At 45.6% G+C, this 19,632-nt stretch overlaps 2 protein-coding genes across 4 annotated transcripts in view; both read left to right on the plus strand.

The window, feature by feature from the left end:
* The window catches only part of MAST4 (microtubule associated serine/threonine kinase family member 4), a 1,720,607-nt gene that overhangs the window by 228,102 nt on the left and 1,472,873 nt on the right, over positions 1-19,632 (plus strand). The gene's annotated exons all lie outside the window — the stretch shown is intronic.
* Positions 1-19,632, plus strand: part of LOC138291414 (uncharacterized) — a 163,921-nt gene that overhangs the window by 21,446 nt on the left and 122,843 nt on the right. The gene's annotated exons all lie outside the window — the stretch shown is intronic.

The following is a 19,632-nucleotide window of genomic DNA, read 5'->3' on the forward strand; positions in this document are numbered from 1 at the left end:
GGGGTCATTTGTGGGGCTGTCACCAGGGTCTGTCAATCAGAAACCTTAGCAAACCTCAAAATGTGTGTAAATAAACACATTTCCCTCACATTTCAGCACTGCAAAGCTCTGGAATCTGTGGGGAGCCACAAACTTCCTTCCACCCAGAATTCCCCCAAGTCTCCTAATAAAAATGGTACCTCACTTGTGTGGGTAGGCCTAGTGCCCACGAAAAAGAAGGTCCCAAAATGTATTGTGGCTCTAATGATATCTAAGGTGAGTGTACTAATTAGTCCTGGGATCGGGAACCATGTAGGGAAACCTATCAAACTCCAACATTTCTGAAAAGTAGACATCAAGGGGAGTCCAGGGAGGTATCGCTTGTGAGGATTCCCCAAAGATTCCCCCCCCCAGAATGCCCTACAAAGGTAAAACGTTGAATAAAAGCACTATTTTTCCTTGCATTTCTGTGATGTAAACTACAGGAATAAGCAGGGATCCACAAACTAATTCCCACCCAGCGTTCCCCAACTTGTCCTGATAAAAACGCTACCCCACTGGTATGCTTAAGCTTCGTGCCAGTGACCGGTATGGATCACACAACTGTCAATGGTAGTCCTTACATGAGAGCTACTATTGACCCTGGGGTGATCCATTACGGTGACAGGCACTAGGCACAGGCACACAAGTGGGGTAGCATTTTTATCAGGACATGTGGGGAAACACTGGAAGGTAGGAATTTTGCATATTTCTGTAGTTTGCGTGACAGAAATGCAAGGAATTTTTTTTTTTTTTTTTTGTATTCAACTTTTCCCCTTGGCAGGGTATTCTCAGTAAGAAACATTTGGGGAATTTGCACAAGCCACACCTGCGTGGACTCCCCCTGGTGTCTAGTTTTCAGAAATGTCTGGGTTTGGTAGGTTTCCCTAAATAACCGCCGAGCCCAGGATCAAAACGCACGCGCCCGCCTTATAAAACAAGGTTGTTTTGTGATGGATTATTTTGATGTCTCCACAATACAATTTTGGCCCTTCCCTGGCGCAGCCCCGTGCAAAGAGAGGGGTTACCCAAACCGTAAGAGTCATCCAGTAGGACTGCAAGGTGGGTTTCTGCACTAACCCCATTTTGAGCATAAGGCCCAAAAATATCTTCAACTCCACCAGTGAAGGGGGGAGTCCACTGGCGTGTCCTCGAATAGGGCCCTAGAATGCCTCCATGCTCCCTCAGAAATTGTTCTGCACGCAAATTTGTTTTGCTGCACAATTTGCTGAAGGAGGTCAACATCCAAAAAAGAGATGGATGTAGTCGTCTGGCAAAAAGTTGGCCATATCGACTTTACATCCAGTGTCGTCAGTAATAGGTAGAATTTGGGGCGAACTAAGTTGAGGGCTGCCAAGAGAGCACTCTGTCTGTGCTTGCCACTGCATGCATCTGCTCTCTGGGTTGGCTTGCGAAAGCACAGCATGACTGTCCTTATCACTTCCCTCTGAATCACTGGCAGAGGAGCTGTCGGGTGGGACTCCTCTGACTGAAAAATCACTCCCAGAGTCTGCTCCATTGTCCTCTCCCGCAGATGCTGTGTTAGTATCTGCTGTCTCAGTCTCTGATCCTGTGTCAGAGCTGTCCTCCATAACCGAATTAGGGCTCGAGCAGTAGTCATCCAACGAGACGCCATCTCTGCTACTGGCTAAACTGTCCCTTTAGAATACTAGCCTACGTAGGCGGTCACAAAATTGCTGGTGTGCGTCTGTGTGTGATGTGTGCACCAGTAAATGTCAGTCACCTTACCTTTTCTTCTTCCCTCAATCAGCAGGTTCTCTGAAGACACTGAAAAAAACAAAAAAGACACACTATTAATTCACCTTGCCACATACCCATCATCACAGTCTTTAGCACATGTGGTGCCCAGTCCGACAATCATTTTTGTTGCTCTGACTACCATGACCTACTCGGATTCCCTCACTACCACCCAGCAAAAGTGCCCTTCATCTCTCCATAGCCCCCGTCGCACATACATTTCATTTTTTTTAAAGCACAGGTAATGGCTGGCTTTACTAATTCACTCAGCTATTCACATAAAATACAGATTTGTTCTTTGCAGCAGGCATTTAAACCTTCTGCTCTACCTTATGGCATCAAAACTGTCACTAGACAAAAGTCTGATCTCTTTCTGAAACAGGAACATAATCACAAGAGTTATCTTGCAATTTTTATTGCTGCCTAAAAGAGTTGAAACCCATCGGTTGGAGTATGCGCGTTGCTTTGAAGATGCATGCTGTGGAAGAGATCACTTTTATATGTTTGTGGTTTCCGTGGAAAATCGACCCCCCCGCAAGCCCCCTCAGGTGTAAACTAACATTTTTTTTAAATGCTGCTGGGTGGGGTGTTTGGCACCTTTTCAAAGGGGTTGACCCCACCAGATAACATCCCTGGGGTGTAGTGTTGTTTCCTGGCCATGGGACGCAGCGTGGCTGTTATCCACGGCCAGGAAACACTTTCAGGAAGGCCTTGTTTGAAAGGGTAGAATCGCCCCTTTCAAACTAGGACTTCCTGAAAGGTGGGGAGGCCCTTTTTGGCCCATTTTCCTCAACGGAGTAGAAAACAGCTTTACCTGCTGCTTCTTGCTCTGGTGGGAAGAACAAACTCTGACGTCCGCGCACCTCGCGTCTCGCTGACGTCACAGCTAGGCAGGTGGGAGGGTGCGGGTTAGACACGTGTCTAGACATTGGTCTCCTGAGGGGATTTAAATTAAAAAAAAACATCCTCCGGTGCTTTGCATCAAACTATTTTAAAAACCCCTCCCTGGTGTCGGCCAATGGTCGTGGCCCGCACCAGGGAAGGTAGTGTGTGTGTGTGTCGGGGCGTGTGTGTGTGTGTGTCGGCGTCTGTCGGCCATTGGCTGATACACGCACCAGTAGGGTTAAAGGACACCCACTTCTCTGGAGCTTCAGGATTAGGAAATTAAGGAAGTATTGGTCATTAGGCAGGTTTAGGGAGCCTCCGTTTTGCTGCTTGATATCCAGGAACTGTTGAAAAAAACTTGCTTTTTTCATTTGTCTGTGACTGCTAGACTAAAATGTAAGGAAGGGTTTCTCGCCTGTTAGACAAACTCAAATAGATTTAGAGGTGTTTCTAATAGAGGTGATCTGTGTTCTACTGTAAGAGGACTTGGCCTAAAATGTGAGTTTTGTATGCTTTTCTAATCATGCATAGCTGTTCTACATCTGAAGACGAGTAATACTTCAGATGCTCTTTTTGTTACCTAGCTTTAAACATTTCTCTTTGCATGGTCCCACCGTAATAAGTATTGAAAGAGTTAAGTGTCTGGGGTGTTGCAAGCAATGGCAAACACAATAATTTGCAGATATAGATTAGGCCACGTACTATGTAGGTGAAGTAACATTTTTCCGTCATACTTAAGTTAACTTTTCCATTTTTTTGATACCTCCATTACCCATGATGTAACACCATGTGTTCTACTTGACCCAACGCTTGTAAAATAAATATCCGTGTTTTCCTAGACTTTAAAGTGAACAAAAATAAAATGCCTTGAACCTTGCTACATTCTAGCTCCTCGTAATTTGTGCATACCAGTGTCTAACGTGGGCATCCCATGTTCGTCCCACACTTTTTAATGTAGGATCGATTTCCTAGTGCCTTATTGTCTAAAGCCTGTCCTTGGTAGCTACATGCAGGCCGAGGAAGCAGCTCTGTACGTAGACTGTTCCACTCAAGCTTTCAGTGTTATTTCTGTTCGTATTTTGTCTGCCATTAAAATCTTTCCTGTCCTTATTGATTCTTAAAATAGTTTTTTCTGATCCCCATTTATAAAACTTTTGTTTGGACACATTTCTATAGAAACTTCGTAGGTTACCCTATAAAGGCACAGGCAACGAGGTGAAAGCCTTTTTACTTTGCATTGTTTCTGTAGACTGGTGCTCCGATATGCTGGGTGACGTTTCCGAATATTTGCGTGCCGTTATGGTATGTGGCAGTCTGGGGACAACTCACTCTGTGTAATATCTAATTCTCCTTCTCCAAGCGTTTGTAACTCACAAACATCGAGGTCCTAGGCTATCCCGTAAATGGATAAATGTGACGTACCTGTCTTGATACCAGCAAGCAATTCATGCCTGCAAGATGACCTTGATTCAGCAGCCATACTGGGAAATGTAAAGGTATTCCTCCTGGGCATATGTTTTATCATCATGAACAGCCTAGGAAGACCACCACATGAGCCTCAAAGAGTAAACAATACTGCTTATCAAAAACGATAAGAAAATACATTATTTGGAGTCTATGAAAATTAGTAAAAGACGTTTCGTTCTTGGGTACATGCCAGAATACGCCAAATTGGAGAAATGGATCCAGTCACCTGCAGATCACCAAGAAACCGTTTATAGATCGCTCCCCCTATAATTGGGAAAAATGTCCACTCTGTCTGTTTAGCTTTCTCGTGGCCCGTGTCTAGCCTCACGTTATTCCTGGGCATTTCTAACCCCTGCCCCTTCAGATACACAACAGTAACGTACTCTTCCAGTCTCCCGCATGAAAAAACAGAGCACTAGCTCACAGCCAACTTCTCTCTTGGTTTAGTGATGACTTATCTAACTCTCTTCTGCTGAAATCCTTCCTAGACCCCTTGCCTCACAATACTTAGTGGCAATTGTGATTTGCCAGTGCTCTTCCAGTGGTTTGGTATGCATGAGGACCGCTCATCTACATCATCACTGAAAGCTACCAGACCCTGAGTGCTCCTTTATGGCTGTATCTGTCACATGCAATGCAGATTGCTGTAGTAAATGACCTGTTCCTTTGTAGCCAGTGGAGAAACGAGTGACTCCTGGCCTTGCTGTTGAGTGGCACCTGCGGCTCGTGGCAGGAGTAGCTGGCGATTCCAGTAGAAGTTCAAAGATGGGTTAATGCAAGGTGCCGTAGCCTGTTGTGGTGGTCCGCAGCCAGCGGCTTTAGGTGAGGATGAACTCTTGGGCACACACATGAAGGGGAAGGATATTTGAAGAAAGGCAAACGAGGACTCTGGCATCAGCCTGCTCTGACGTTTTGTTAGCTTTTCCAGCACTCTCACAAGGATGGCCATGTTACGCTGGTTGGCGTTCCTCAAGAGAATGCAGAAATGTGCAGGAGAGTCCCACTGCTGTGATTTGCACTTTTGGATTGGGTGGGGCAGCAGTGGACTGGTCTTCGTTTTCAGCTATACTTTCTAATCCTAGGCTCCTCACAGCAGCACATGGAGCTGATGGACCTTCAGCACTTGGCTTGAATAAGGCAAGTTGTAAGGACACCAAGTAGCCTACCCTCTTCTTCTGGGTCACAGCAGCAATAGGTCATTTTTTCAGTCATGGAATATATTTTATCTTTCTTCAGGGAAAATGGACGATTTCCCTGCCTCTCAGCCTGTCTTTTATTAGTGTGCAGAGCCCCATCAGATAAAAGGAGAGCTACAGCCTGGCTAATAGAACTATTATCAGGGCCACTGAAATTATGAAGCATGAGAGGGTCATAATATGCGGCAGGGATTAGTAAATTATACGGCAAGTAAAGCCAAATCATGCGCCATAATGAGGCACACTTTGTAATAATATTACTTTATTATTTCAACATTTTTAAACTTGATAACACTTCTGGGCATTGGTTGCACCTCATTAGTACCATTTTAATACCCAGATGTAGCAATAAGCAACAAAAAGATGACCCGTCAAGTTTTGCAAATAGCCTTTCACTGCACGGCAACACCGGCTGCTGCACTTTTAGTAACTTTTGAACCATGTGAGCTAGAAACAATTTTTTGGGTTAAAATCTGCAGATTATTTGGCAAATGGTGGTTTATATGGCGAATGTGTAATTATGCGAAAATTGCTGCAGCCCCACAGTCGCATAATTCCAGTGGCCCTGACTATTGTATGTTCAAAAACACCGGTCAATTGGCAACTCAAATCTATAGCTGTTCCTACGAAATTTCAGGGAACCAGTTACTTACAAGTGCATCATTACTGAAAATGGTGGTCAGCTCCATGAAAACCCGTTTCCATAGATACTCTAGCACCCATTTATTTCACTGTTATTTGCTCCCGATGGCCTGCAGTGGACAAGACACTGTTCTTGGGCTTCTGTTTCCTAATGAGATCTTGACACAGAATGTTTGAACCACAAAGACAGCCACCGCCTTTAAAACAAAATGTGATGCAGTGTCCATAGTCCTTTGCTCTGTTGTCTCCTTCTCTCACTGGCCACAGGCTGCCCTGCAAGATTTGACATGCTGTAAGCAAAGCAGACAAAAGACAAGAGGGTGTTAATCCAAAACCAGATATACACTTGCCTTCCTGTTGCTAATGCAGTGAGGTGGAGAGAGCATCGTAGGAGGATATGCAGGGAATGTGAGACGTCATACTTCTGATTACCACTAAACTTATGAGTAACTGTACAAACGGTAGGGCTATATGCATTTCAGGGTTACCCCAGACAGAGGGTTCACCACATCTCACCTGTCCAAGTAATGCTTCACCCACATGCTCAGGGAGAGGATAATATTGGTGAAAGTGCCGCTCTAAGTGGACCCCTAACGTCCAACAAAGTCAGAAACTTTGTGAAGCAGCAAAATACAAAACATGCAATGTCACCTATTGAGGAGCATCTGACATTTAGCCTGTGCAGAAGGAAATATACAGGGCCAGACAGAAACATGAAATGAGAAGGGGGAATGCATATGCTGATTGTTATATGGACAGTTATCCCGAAAAAAACTCTATTCTTGTAATATTAAGGTTAAACTGAAAGGAAATGAAAAACACTTTCTTTAGAAATTGATTTTGCAATGTGGTTGTTCTATAAATGCGTAGTAGCAATCACTGTAGCTCACTTGCAACTTATCCAAACAGCAGTCTCCTTCTGGGACATATCCAGATATTTAGGACATATTAGTTTGCGTGGATGGTAGTCCATCACTCATAACAATGTCACTATTCTTGTTAGGTCCAGTAAAGGTTTCCGTAATTTAAACTTGAGCTCAACCTATGACACAGAACAGCCTGGCTTAACTTGAGAAAATCTGTAAAACATTTAGAAGTACCAGAACAGTTAAAACACAGCACAGTAAATATCCCGCTATTTAAAAAAATAGAGAACAATTGTTTGATAATCACTTTTTTTTTTTTTTTTTAACTTACAGATAGAAATAGGTCACATTGACAGAGTTGAGAAAGTAAAGTGTAACATTTTTATATCTGGCACACCTGAAAGAGCAGAGAGCCTCATCATGAGCTGGTAACAATAAGGGGCCAGTTCAGCCAGTAAGGCACATAGAAAAGTACTTCAGCTGACTTTAATAAAGCTACACTGCGTGGTAACCTGGAACAAAGCAGGTTAAAAAAAAGTCTTGAACAAACAACTTTGTAAAAAGCTAGCCAAATACAACACAACGTCCCCGACCCCGTCCCGTCCCCCCCAAGAAGTTTGTCGCCCCACCCAGTTTCAACAGTGACTAAAGAATAATTTTATATGATGTGGAGTGGTGGACCCCTCCAAGTTGTAGGTTTGAACTATTGTCCCACTAACCACTACAGACCATGCCACCTGCCCTCATAGAGAAGATAAGTCATATCAAGGGTGTCTGGCTTAGCTGTTCCCTTGCCTCATGCCAAAGTCTGGTCCCCTGTCTTAACGTCCAGAGAGGGATCTCTGTGAAGTGGGGATGGCAGTAGCGATGACCCAGAACACATTATCTCTAAGCCTGCTTCCACATTACAGACGTGATCTAGGTCGGGAGAGTCTAGGTTGGCCAAGTCTCCCCTCCTTTTTTAGAGATGTACGCGGCATGAGAGGAGGAGAGAGCCAACACTGTCCTGGAGGCGCCGCTTCTTTGTTAGCCATTCCCAGGCTGATTCAGGAGTATCAAAGAAGTGGGATTTTTCATCATGTATGACTTTGAGACGGGCCGGGAACAAGAGCATATTAGACAATTGCTATGCTCTTAATTTCTGCTTGACATGTTTCTAGGAGCAGCAACGTGCTTCAACTTCATGGATACGAGTGAGCAGGCAATTTACCTTAGTCTTCAGTTCTATGACTTCATCTTCTACTGAGGAAATGCATCTCTCCGCCTCTGAAATGTGTGTTGTGGCTTTTTTGAGGCCCTGCCTAAGTAGAGCCATATCCACCCTCATCTCCCCGATTAAATTTTCTATGCAGCTTGCATGTTCTGGTTTGCCTGTAAAATTGTCTGTGTCTCCTCTGGCAGTTGTAGGATCAAGCATAATGTCCTCTTCTCGGCTACAGGAGAAGCCATGAAATTATCAATTCATTCTTGGGAGGGTGGAGGTTTTGACTGCTTGTCTTTAACCATTGATAAGCTGTTCACAAAAGGCATAGGTGAAGTAATTTGTATTCCAGGAGACAGGTGGACGGTGGTAGGTGCCTGTGGTGGCGGGGTAACTCACTGAAGGAGAAAGAACGTAGAAGCTTGCAGCTCTAACTCTAGCAGCAACGCCAATAGCTGTCAGTCTCCTAAGCATGCCAGCAAAGGTCCCAGCGCCCCCTTGGTAAGGGTTACAGGTTGAGCTCACAGATCAGAGTGCCTGAGCGAATCCCACTGCATACCAGCCCCTGGCTGCTACACTCTTTTGCTGCAGTATTTGGTGGGACCCAGTGGGCAGAGCTGTCCGTTGCTATAGATGATGGGGTGTATACTAAGTATGCACGGGTTACTAGGATAGATGGCCCTTAGTCCCCGTCAGAACAGGCACCAAACATAATGGCCACTTCACCCCATCACCACTAGGCTGCAAATGGACCCTCTGGTGAGGGCCACTGACCAGCGGTTGCTCAGGCATGGAAGGTGCGGGACATAATTTGTCATGGGGCCTAGCCTTAGTTGGCAGTGTCTTTTATGTCAGCAAGCACCCCCTTGAAAACCTCCCACCTCATAATCCTCTCCCTGGGGTAGAGAGAAAGACCGCCGCCACCACTGGGTGTCACCAAAATGTCTCACCTGCCGGATAGGTGTTAGTTTGGTGGTCTGTAGAGAGGGGCTCCCTCCTCCCACAGACCATACCACTCAACGGCACTCCCCAGGGATCACAGGTACTCTGTGCGGGGGCCACTGCCTCCATGGTTCAAGATATCCGGTGGGGAGGTCAGTCAGTTAGCTCCGGCAGCCCAAATCCACGCGCCCCAAGCCTTCCACATCCAGTGGATCAGGCCCAGCAGACCCAGGAGCTGTGTAAATCATTGGAAAGAGGCCCCGGGTGCCGTCACTCGTCCAGGGCTCAGGACCACCGCACCTCAGCCAGAGGATTCCAGAGTCCAGAGGGACGATCAGAGTCACATTACACACCACCCCCGCAGCAGTTCAAGGCCCACACCCACCTCGCCTTCAACCATCCAGGGAGCAGTTGGGAGTTCAGGATTCCAGTCTGGGGTGCCAAGGGATTCCGATGGTCCCTTCTCGAGGCAATGTTCCGCATCAGGGCTCTCCAGCAGCTTTTTCCACCAGCTGTGAATGGAGCAGCCCCGCAGCAGGGTAGCGGTAGGGATATGTTACGGCCACTCCCGCCGAGCCAAGGATGGGCACAAAGCACCACAGTGTAGGCTGGCCTGATCTTTGATTTCTAGCAGCCACCTGCCTCCACAGATGTCAGTCTCTCCCTTCCCCCTTCAGCGGGCATGCCACTCTGTTCCGAAGGGCAAATGCAGCTGGGAAGAAGGTGGTCATGGTGCCAAGTTGGCACAGATGTTCACTGAGGGCTGCGGCCAAGGGCCGTCCCACTCCCCCAATCATCCATTAGCTGCCCACCTTCGCCATCTTATCAAGGCTCTTCGGTTTCTTCAGCCGCTTGTCTTCTCTCACCACCACAGTAGCTGCACAACGCCACTCAGCATGATATTACTCTATAAGAAGGGTGGGGACATATACAGCCCTTGTAGCAATCTGTGTGGCTGGACAGTGGCGAAGATGGTGGCGGATGACGGAGGGGTCCGGAACACTCTGAGAGTACGACCGTGACACCCCAAATACAGAATAATTTAATGGACAAAATGACAACAAAAAGGCAAAAATCCAATTAGGAGAACTGGAGGTATGAATCTTTAAACTTTTAAATAAAAATAGTGCCAAAAAGCATTAAGCACCAACCACAGGCGTGATTTAAGATGAAGCACAGGTTAGATACAGAAACCTGGTTTGAAGTTTTACCTTCGTGCTTAATCTCTGAAATAGAAGTCACAAATCAGCGGCAGAGGCAGCAGGCTCTGGCTGAGGTGGACTCCATTTGTCCAGAAAGCCGCCAGACAAGGTTTAGAAGAACCTGTTTACTTGGTGGGAAAGCACTGAGAAGGAGAAATTCATTATTCACACTGAAGTGAGGTCCCTTGCTGGCTGGCTACTTTTGGTGCCTTTACCTGGTGAAAATGTTAACATTCATACTTTATTTTTTTGACATCTGGATTTCTCCAGGTGGACAAGACTGGAAGCTGTAGCCAAACAGGACTCCATGACGCCATATACCTTCTTCGCAAAGTCCTCCTGAATTGGATTTGCTGCTGTGGAAAAGCTCTGAGAAGGAGCAACCTGAAACTTTGGCCCAGCAGCAACGCAGTTTGGTTTGACTTGGTAGGTTTGTCCTGGTCCTAAGGAGGTCTATGGAGCCATAACATTTCTAAGCCCAAGATTTTTCAGGATGTTAGGAGGAGTACACTTTGACAGAGCCAGGGGTCCCAGCACCTCTGGAACAGCACTTGGGGATCAAGGTTCTTTTGCAGGTTGAGAACCGGTCCAGTTGGAGCAGGTCAGATGGGCTGTTCAGCAAAATAGGATTTAAGCAGCTGGTTGTGTTCCTGTAGTTTAAAAGGAGGTCAGCCAACTGACCGTTAGAATCCACTTCTTTGTCCCAGGCACAGTTGGGAGCAAGTCCAGTCTTTCAGGACTCCTCACAGGTCTCAGCAGTAGGTACAGTCCTTCTTCGGTCTTCTACAGGTCCAAGGGTGTCACATTTATTCTTAGTACTAGGTTATGTGTGGGTGTTACTCCTCACCCATCCCTAACCAATAGGCAAAAAGGGCACAGTGGTAAACGTCTCCATGTTTTATGCAGTTAATGTGTGTCTTACTGCAAACAATTCCACAATTCACATTTCAATTTAAAACCAAGACGCCAGAACCTTTCTTCCCCTATGCGGAGCTTATGTACCCACTTTAAAAAGGTATGGGCAGGGAAATGAGCAGCTGCTTCTCTGTGGTCACTCAAGCCAGTTGTTAGAGCAGCTACTCTTCCACTGGTTTGATGCCTGGCTGACCAAAGGGACAAAGGAGAGGTGGCCCATGTGTTGGCTATATCTGCCTGTAATAGGCTAGCCCTCTGGGAAGTTAATTAAGTCCCTTGGCACAGCCTATGTAATACTCTTGCCAGAAGATCAGAACACCTCTGCACACCCAAAGCCTTTGTCTCAGCTCTGGGAGCAAGTTCACACCTCATCATGGGACTCTGCAGCTTCTGGGTGACAGTTGGAAGCTCATGCAATTGGGATTCTAGCGACTTTAGCCATGGAAAATGTGACTTTCTAATAGCCCCTATTTAAAAATATCTAGCTCAAATCGAACTTAGCCAGTCAGTTTGGCTTGTAATAAATATTTAAAAGTCCAAGAATGAACTTTTTAGCTGTTTCCTTGGCAGAGATAACAAAATTAAATGGAATATTTTATCCCAGTGCTTTCCTATGGAACACCTAATCCTGGTACAGTCAAAACACATGTTGGGGGCTTGTCATTGTGAAGATATGTTTAACATTAAACTTATGCATGTCTTACTTTTAAATAACCTGCAATAGTAGGCATTTAGAGCTACTTGTGGGGTTACTTATTAATGTTTAAAAAGAGGGTTTAGGCCTGTGAAAGAGGATTAATTTGATTGGTCAAATTTACAGTTTTAAAATGGCACAGACTGGCTACAGGGTAGGCTTGCAGTCATGTTTGCACTGCCACTGTAGTGGATGGCACCACGGGTGCTGTAGTCCACTAGTGTAATTTAACGTACAGGGGCTGGGTATACTTTGTACCATATACTAGGGACCTATAGGAAAGTTTAATAAACCAATTAGGACTATATCCAATTTCAACATGTCTTACGGATCAGTGCACATCCATTGGCGCATGGTTAACAAGTGCACAGGCAAAAAATCAGCAGCATAATTTTAAACCGATAGGAATGATCATGCAATAACAGGCATGTTCCTGCACTTTGCTATTCCAAAATCTAATACAGTGGGTAAGCCGTTCCCTGAAAATGAGCCACTATGTGGAGCATTGTGTCCCGGGCAAATATTGGTGAGCTCCTTGAACCGGAGACGCAATGTCTCTCTCACTCATGCTAGTCTGTGACTGGAATTGTGTGGCGTGGCTCACTGGTCACAGCCTCAATGCACGCCTTTCTTCAGTCACCAGTCTATGGCTTTTCTGCTCCGAACGAGGTCACCCATGCGCTTGAGCAGACATCGGAGCAGTTTGCATCAGTTCGAGTTCGCACTCGTGCACCATCTCCCTGAAATGCTCCCCTTTTACTGCCTGCAGCCTTGAAGATGGGGATCTGCCGGACACCCCTCTTCTTGCTGCATATCTCCTTATTTGAGTGCGTTCACTCCCCAAAGGAAAACGGCTGTCATACATCTTTTTTTAGATGGCACATAAGCTATGCTTGTGTTTTTTTATTTATTCCCTTTTGAAAACTTTAATTGCGTGGTTGACTTAGACGGCAAGTCAGATGCTACGTTCTTTACCCAGGATTGTCAGACAGATAAAAACTGAACGAAGAACAGCCTTTGAAAAGGCTTCTCATTAATTAGAGATGGTGACTGTGGTAGTCTTGTGGGAATCACTGTAATTGTGTGCATCGCGTTAAGAATCGCGAAAGAAATGCTATTTCCATTCCGGATGTCCTGTAACTCTCTTTAATGTAAATTCGTTTGAGTAGACAGCCCATGGCAAGACCTCTTCCAAGAACATCTGCCAATTGCTGTTACTTGCCGTGCAGACGAAATTCACTACATCTCATTGAAGTGAATTTGAGAAAATTATGGCGTCTAGGCGGAAATACAGAGAGGCAACAATATTCTTGAGTTACTTTATTATAACGTTTTATTATCCCATTTCTGACTTACTGGTGTGTTTATTCCGCTTGCATTGGGTTGGATTTCCATGACACCAGAAAATGATGCATTTGTACTCATAACTGTTATATCATCCCACTGCACGACAGAGATCACATGTAATGCGTGCTCCTAAGCACCAACCCGCTCCTGGGCTGCAAAATATTCTGGTGAGAACTATAACTAGGATAATTCTAATGTCGACACCTGGTCAGTCTGGCCTGGATTGCAGGTTCATAGAGATCATCAAACATCCAACAGACAGCAAGAACACACGATCTATGCTACAGGTCCAGATTTGAACTGGATCCCGAAAGGTGAGATGCTCTGCTGGTGCTTTTCAGCTCTCCTCCATACGATGCTTGACCATCATTCAACACACAGGCCCTGATGGCCGATTTAGCCCATCGTACTTGCTTCCTCTCTCTAAGGTTTAATTCTCTTCCTCTTTACCCCATCATGCTTATTATTACTGGATCCAGGCCTTTTTAAATGCATTCACCCGTCTGTATTTTAAAACTTCTGCTGAGTGAGTAGTACCCTATACAGACATTATTTTTTTCTGATGTTACCCCTGAGAACCTAGGTAGCCTTTTCTCATATACACAGTTTTAGGAGCAGTTGAGATCTTGAACTGAATCAGTCAGTGTTAGAAATGGGGTTTCTGGTTGGCTAGGGTATGCACCTCAGCCAGGCAGAACCTACCCACTCTAGTCAGGGCAAGGGAATTACACGTCCAAGATAACCTCTGCTCACCCCCTTGGTAGCTTGGCACGAGCAGTCAGGCTTAACCCGGAGGCAAGGTGTAAAGCGTTTGCACAACACACACAACACACGTGACGCAATATCCCCACCACAAAGGAAACACAACACCAGATTATATGAAAATATACTGTATTGTACACAACGCAATTATCAGACCCAACATCACATATCAGTACTATCCTGCTACCTTAGCAGTTGTCAAAACGTTACACATTAGTTACTCTGCAAATTAGCAGTAGTCACACATAACACACAGGTTACTCAGTATTCTGCAACATAAGCAGTAGTCAGGAAACACGCTATCACATTAGAACACTTGTCATAAGAATATCATAAAACGCCCACAGTAGGAACATTAGAAAACATATGGCAAGTTAGGGAAACATATTAGCAAATGATGCCCATAAAAGGAACATTTGCCCATATATGTAAAAACATCATCACACATCAAAAACAGGTAGGTAATATATCAATCCACTAAAGTCTCAAAAGGAACTCCTGAGATATATTGTCCGTGTAAACAGTACCTGAGTTGATGAAGGCAACTCCAGTGCCTAAAAGACGAACAATGGGGTCCCCGGCGCTCCTCTGCGCAAATCGGGGGCCTCTGACATCCCTTGGGGAGAGGAGGGCAGCACGCACCTCCCCTGTACAATTGACGGGCCCCTCTGGGGACCGTGATAACTGGGGGCCGCCCTAGGCCTCCACCGGCCCTCTCGAGGGGGGCCTAGGTCAGGGGAATCCTTAAGGGAGGAGGGGGGGCGCTACGCACCCCCTCTGAATTGAAAACGGGCTCCTCCAGGGACCCGTGAACTCCTGGGGTCTCCCCAGGCCTCCACCGACCCTTACCAGGGGGGAGACCCCCAAACAATGCCATTGGCCCACGAGGGGGGCCCAAAAGAGATCCCACGACGCGGGCGAGCCTCCGATGAGGCTGCCGCCACGCCTGCACGCTCCAGGAGAGCCCTCCGGGGCTTGAGCAGGCGAGTGAGAAGCATCCTACTCTCCCTCCTGCTCCGATGACACTCTGGCCCAAGCCCGGGCCTGCCGGTGCCCCGGGGGCGCTCCTCGGAGTGATCCCTACCCCGGGGGCACTGCTAGGAGCACGCTTGCTCCGGATTCTTCAGCTCCGTTTTTCTAGTGCCCTGGGGGCTATAGAAGGTGCGCAGCACTTGCGCTTCCAGAAATGCAGCCTCCCGGGCTGCAGCTAGGATTTCCTTCTGCAGCAAAATAAATAAAATATTTGTCAAGTGTGATGCACCAGCACGGGGAAGCGCCTTCAAGCGCTAAGGAAATCCCCTAAGGAGCGCTTTCCAAAGCGCTTAGTTTTCCAACCAGGTGAAGTACCCCTCATGCTTCAGGGTAAAAATGCAGGGGTCAGGGGCCACAGCACCCTGTCCCTGGGGAGCCAAGTTTATCAGAAAAGGCCCACAGGTGGAGTGCCCAACAACAGGCCAGCTCAAGGAATGTGCAGCAAGTGGAAAGTCCTCTGCAGTGACCAAGCAGGTCACAGGTCAGTCCAGCAGCAGTAGTCCATGGCGGTTCCTGGTGAGTTCTTCAAGCATTTCTGTGTCCAGTTCAAAGATGATTAAAAGTCTCCAAATTGTGGGGAAAATTCCCCTGTACTTATAGTCAGTTCTTACAGTGTTTTACAATGGTAGGGAGAGGAGGTTCCAGACAATTACAACTGGTTCTGGGAGCGCCCCCTCTCTCCTTTCAGCACAGGCTCCAAACATCAGTGGGGGGTAACGACCCAATTGTGTGAGGCCAGGGCACAGTTTTTACAAATGTTGGTGTGCCCCTCCTCTCCCTTCTCTCAGCCCAGGAAGACTATTCAGTATGCACATGCACCTCTGTGACACCTCCACCCTCCCTGTGTACAGGCTGTCTGAAAAGTATGCACAAAGCCCCAACTGTCACTCTGCCCAGACGTGGATTGGAGTCAAGCTGCAAAACTCCAGAATCATTAGCACAGATAAATGCGCACTTTCTAGAAGTGGCATTTCTGTGATAGTAATAAAAAATACACCCACACCAGTAAGCAGTATTTATTATCACCATCACAACCATACCAAACATGCCTACGATACCCCTCATAAATCAGACAATACCCTTTACACATAAGGCAGGGCATTTCTAATGCAATACTATGAGAAGGCAGCACTCACAGCAGTGAGGCACCAAGTTAGGGTGTTTGTCACTACCAGGACAGGCCATGCAATATGGCACATGTCTAGCTTTTCTACATACATGGCACCCTGCCCATAAGGCTAGCTAGGGCGTACCTTAGGGGTGACTTACATGTAGTAAAAGGGGAGTTCTGGGCCTGGCAAGTAAATTTAGATGCCAGGTCCCTGTGGCAGAAAACTGCGCACACAGGCCCTGCGCTAGCAGGCCTGAGACAGGTTTGAAAGTCTACTTCAGTGGGTGGCGCAAGCAGCGCTGCAGGCCCATTAGTAGTATTTAATTTACAGGCCCTGGGTATAGAGATACCACTGTACAAGGGACTTATAGGTAAATTAAATATGCCAATTAGGTATAAGCCAATCATACCAACTTTAGATGGGAGAGCACCTGCACTTTAGCACTGGTCAGCAGTGATAAAGTGCTCAGAGTCCTAGAGCCAACAGCGAGAGGTCAGAAAAAACAGGAAGAAGGAGGCAAAAAGACTGGGGACGACCTTGCATAAGGCAAAAAGTACAACAGTCAGTAAAATATGCCCAGACTAAGTGAGATTTGATTTGAACCGATTAACACTTTCAGGATTCATTTTCTTTTCTAGTCAGTTAAGCATATTTAACAACTTCCTTAATAGGTTTTGGTTCTCATACTTTGCAAACATCAACAGAAACATTCTCTTTGGCTCCCAGTATTTATTTATAATATGTCAGAAAAGATGGAAAAATACCTTCTGAGAGTCGTTTCGTGAACTGTATGTGAACCTGGGCTCCAGCTGTGCTGTTAGAGCGCCTGTGGCTTTCTGTGCACAGTGACCCTGTAAAATGAGAAACTTGTCTGTTTCTTGTGGTGTTGGCATTAGTCACTGTGGATTGCAGAACCACACGCTGCCATGACTATTGGTGTATGCTTTGTAACTGTATGCAGGATGTAAACATCTAAAGCCACTGCATTCAAAAACAAATACTCACTGGAACCAATGTACAATTCTCCAGCAAACATGAGCTGTCCAGGCTATGCAATTTATAGTTACTTCTGTTAACTGGTGAAGTTCGGTGTTTTTTCAGCTTAAAATGTTATGTTTTAACTGACATTGTCATCTAACCATAAAGTCACTTTAACCTTTGTTTTTCTCAGTAAATTTTCAAGACTGTTTTGAATACCTAAATATAACTATCACCTTAACATTTGATTTTGTTTTGTAAAGTTCATTTTTCAATGTATGTCATTGTCAATATATAATATAGGCTGATTTGTTTTGTCAAGCAGTGGCTACATTAATATGCAAACAATCCCATTAGCTTTGTTAAGATGTCAGGACATCATTGTAATGCATGTCAATATACATTTAAATAAACTATTTACAGTCAAAACAACATTAAACATGAGCCTTTCTTTTACACTCCTCAATCCACATAATGCATCCACAGTACCAACCACAAGGACTCCCTGCACCCCCAAGCCGAAAAGCACAAGCTCTAGCTCTGGAAATGGTTAAAAATATCAACTTGTTCTGCTGGTGCACTCCCTGCAGCCCCCATAACACTTAAACAAAACATGCTGGTGTTGCCCATGCCCAGACTTGGACTCCATCATGCAGCCAAATATATGTAAATTAACCCATGAAGGACATTTTGCTCCTTGCCAGGAGCAGTGAATATTAAATGAGCCGCTCCATCCGCTTATTTATTACTCTTTTCCTTGTTTTTTTTATTTATTTTTTTAATTTTTTTTATTTCCCACTGAGGACAACCACAGCTTTTGTTTTTTTGTTGGGTGATTACAGTGGGAGCCCCAAGACCAGTTGGCTCCCTGCATATAACCCCATACTGTGGTGCGGCATAGGAGCCAGGTGCACTTTTTTAACAAAGGAGTGCGCTGGTCCCACTCTGAGCATCCCAGAATATTTTAAACATTGGGGGCTGCGGAGGAAGGCCCCAGGGCCTTGGGGCCCCAACTTGCTCCGCTGCCAGCTCCCATTAAGGTGCTGCTGAATCAGGCTTTGCTCCCATCCAGCTGGGTGCAGTTTTTAATGAGCGTGTAGTAAGGGAGAAAGATTTCAGCTAGCACCTAATTCGAGCTCTCCTGCCAGATGGGAACTCAGAAGTCTTCCCTGCCCACACTCTTGTAGTGAGGGAACAGTGTCCCAGGAGATGCGGTCCTCAGGATACAAACATTGAGCCGGCTGGTCCCAGGGAATGGGATCCCTGGGAACATACCATGGCTGGGGAGGGGTTTGGTCACATGCCCCTCACCTCAAAATGAAGCAAAGCAGGCCCCAGGGGATAGGGTTCCTGGGCTAAAGGTGTGTGGTGCCTTCAAATGGTTCAGGGGGGAGACTGGACACCCCTCTGTGACTACCCCACCAGGACTAGGGGCTCAAGGTATCTATACCCTTCCTTCTTTTTTTTTTATTTTTTTTTTTTTTTTTTACATAGGACTGAGTCCTAAATGGCTGCTGCGATGTCTTGTTGATGTTGTGGCAGCCAGTCAGATCTGATCTTTTGATCGGTTGGGCCAGTTGATCCTGCACAGTGTGAAATATACCTACGTTTTGAGCCTTAATTTGTCAAAAACAACGTAACAGATTTACATTAAAAAAAACAAAAATCAAGCTATTCGGATCAAGATCCAGCTTTCTTCCAAATTTGGTGTAATTCCATTTAGCTGTTTTTACAGTATCGTTGTTCAATTTTCTTATGGAAAATTGCTTGATGGGGAAGTGTTTTGGGACTTCCCCCTCCTCCCTTTTTTTTTTCTTGGCCCCTCCTTGATGGATCACCCCAATACTCTCCAGGCAGAAGCTGAGATGAAATGAGATTTGTTTGGAAGTGTTCTATAAAGATTAATCAAATGACACTAAAGCTATTAGCAAACCAAAAAATCTATTTATTATGGAAAGGTGGTACTAATTATAGCTACCCAGGGGCAACCACCATTGGGTAATAAAGTTATCAAGTTACCTCTGGGATTCAGTCACAAATTTGGTATATTTGGCTTTTAAGTCTTTGGATTCTGGGGCGTATGGTTCAATGTTTTCTCTTATAACTACAATTTAAATACTGACCTTCAGAAAGTAAAATGTTTCTTTTAATGTAACTCAAGTGACAGTGTCTTATACCTGCCATATGTTTATGCTTACTCATAGACTCATTTTATTGTGCCTATGAAGATACCTCTGCATGGATTCATTTTACTAACACCACCATGAAGTGCTGATAAAGCTCATCTTCTGCAAAACGTATATACTGTTTTATTGCACTTGCAGAAAAACTACACACCTCCAGGTCCCTGGGTAAATATTTGACACTGACAAGTGCGTTCTGAGAATCACAGAGGAACACCAGTAATCCCAGTTTGTGGGGGGGGGGGAAGTGACCAGGGAAGAAGGGGGATTTCTGCTTCCCTTCGCTGGCACAGCTCTATTTCCACCTCTGCCAGTCACTTCTTCTGAGGTGTTGCTTTCGTCTGGAAATACTTTGCACCTGGGGCAAGGTTAAGAGGTTTTAAAACCTATGTTGCTCCCTGGTTAACCCTATTTTGGTCCTTTTCCTCCAGG

This window comes from Pleurodeles waltl, chromosome 1_1 (assembly GCF_031143425.1).
Source record: "Pleurodeles waltl isolate 20211129_DDA chromosome 1_1, aPleWal1.hap1.20221129, whole genome shotgun sequence".
Classification (NCBI taxonomy): domain Eukaryota; kingdom Metazoa; phylum Chordata; class Amphibia; order Caudata; family Salamandridae; genus Pleurodeles; species Pleurodeles waltl.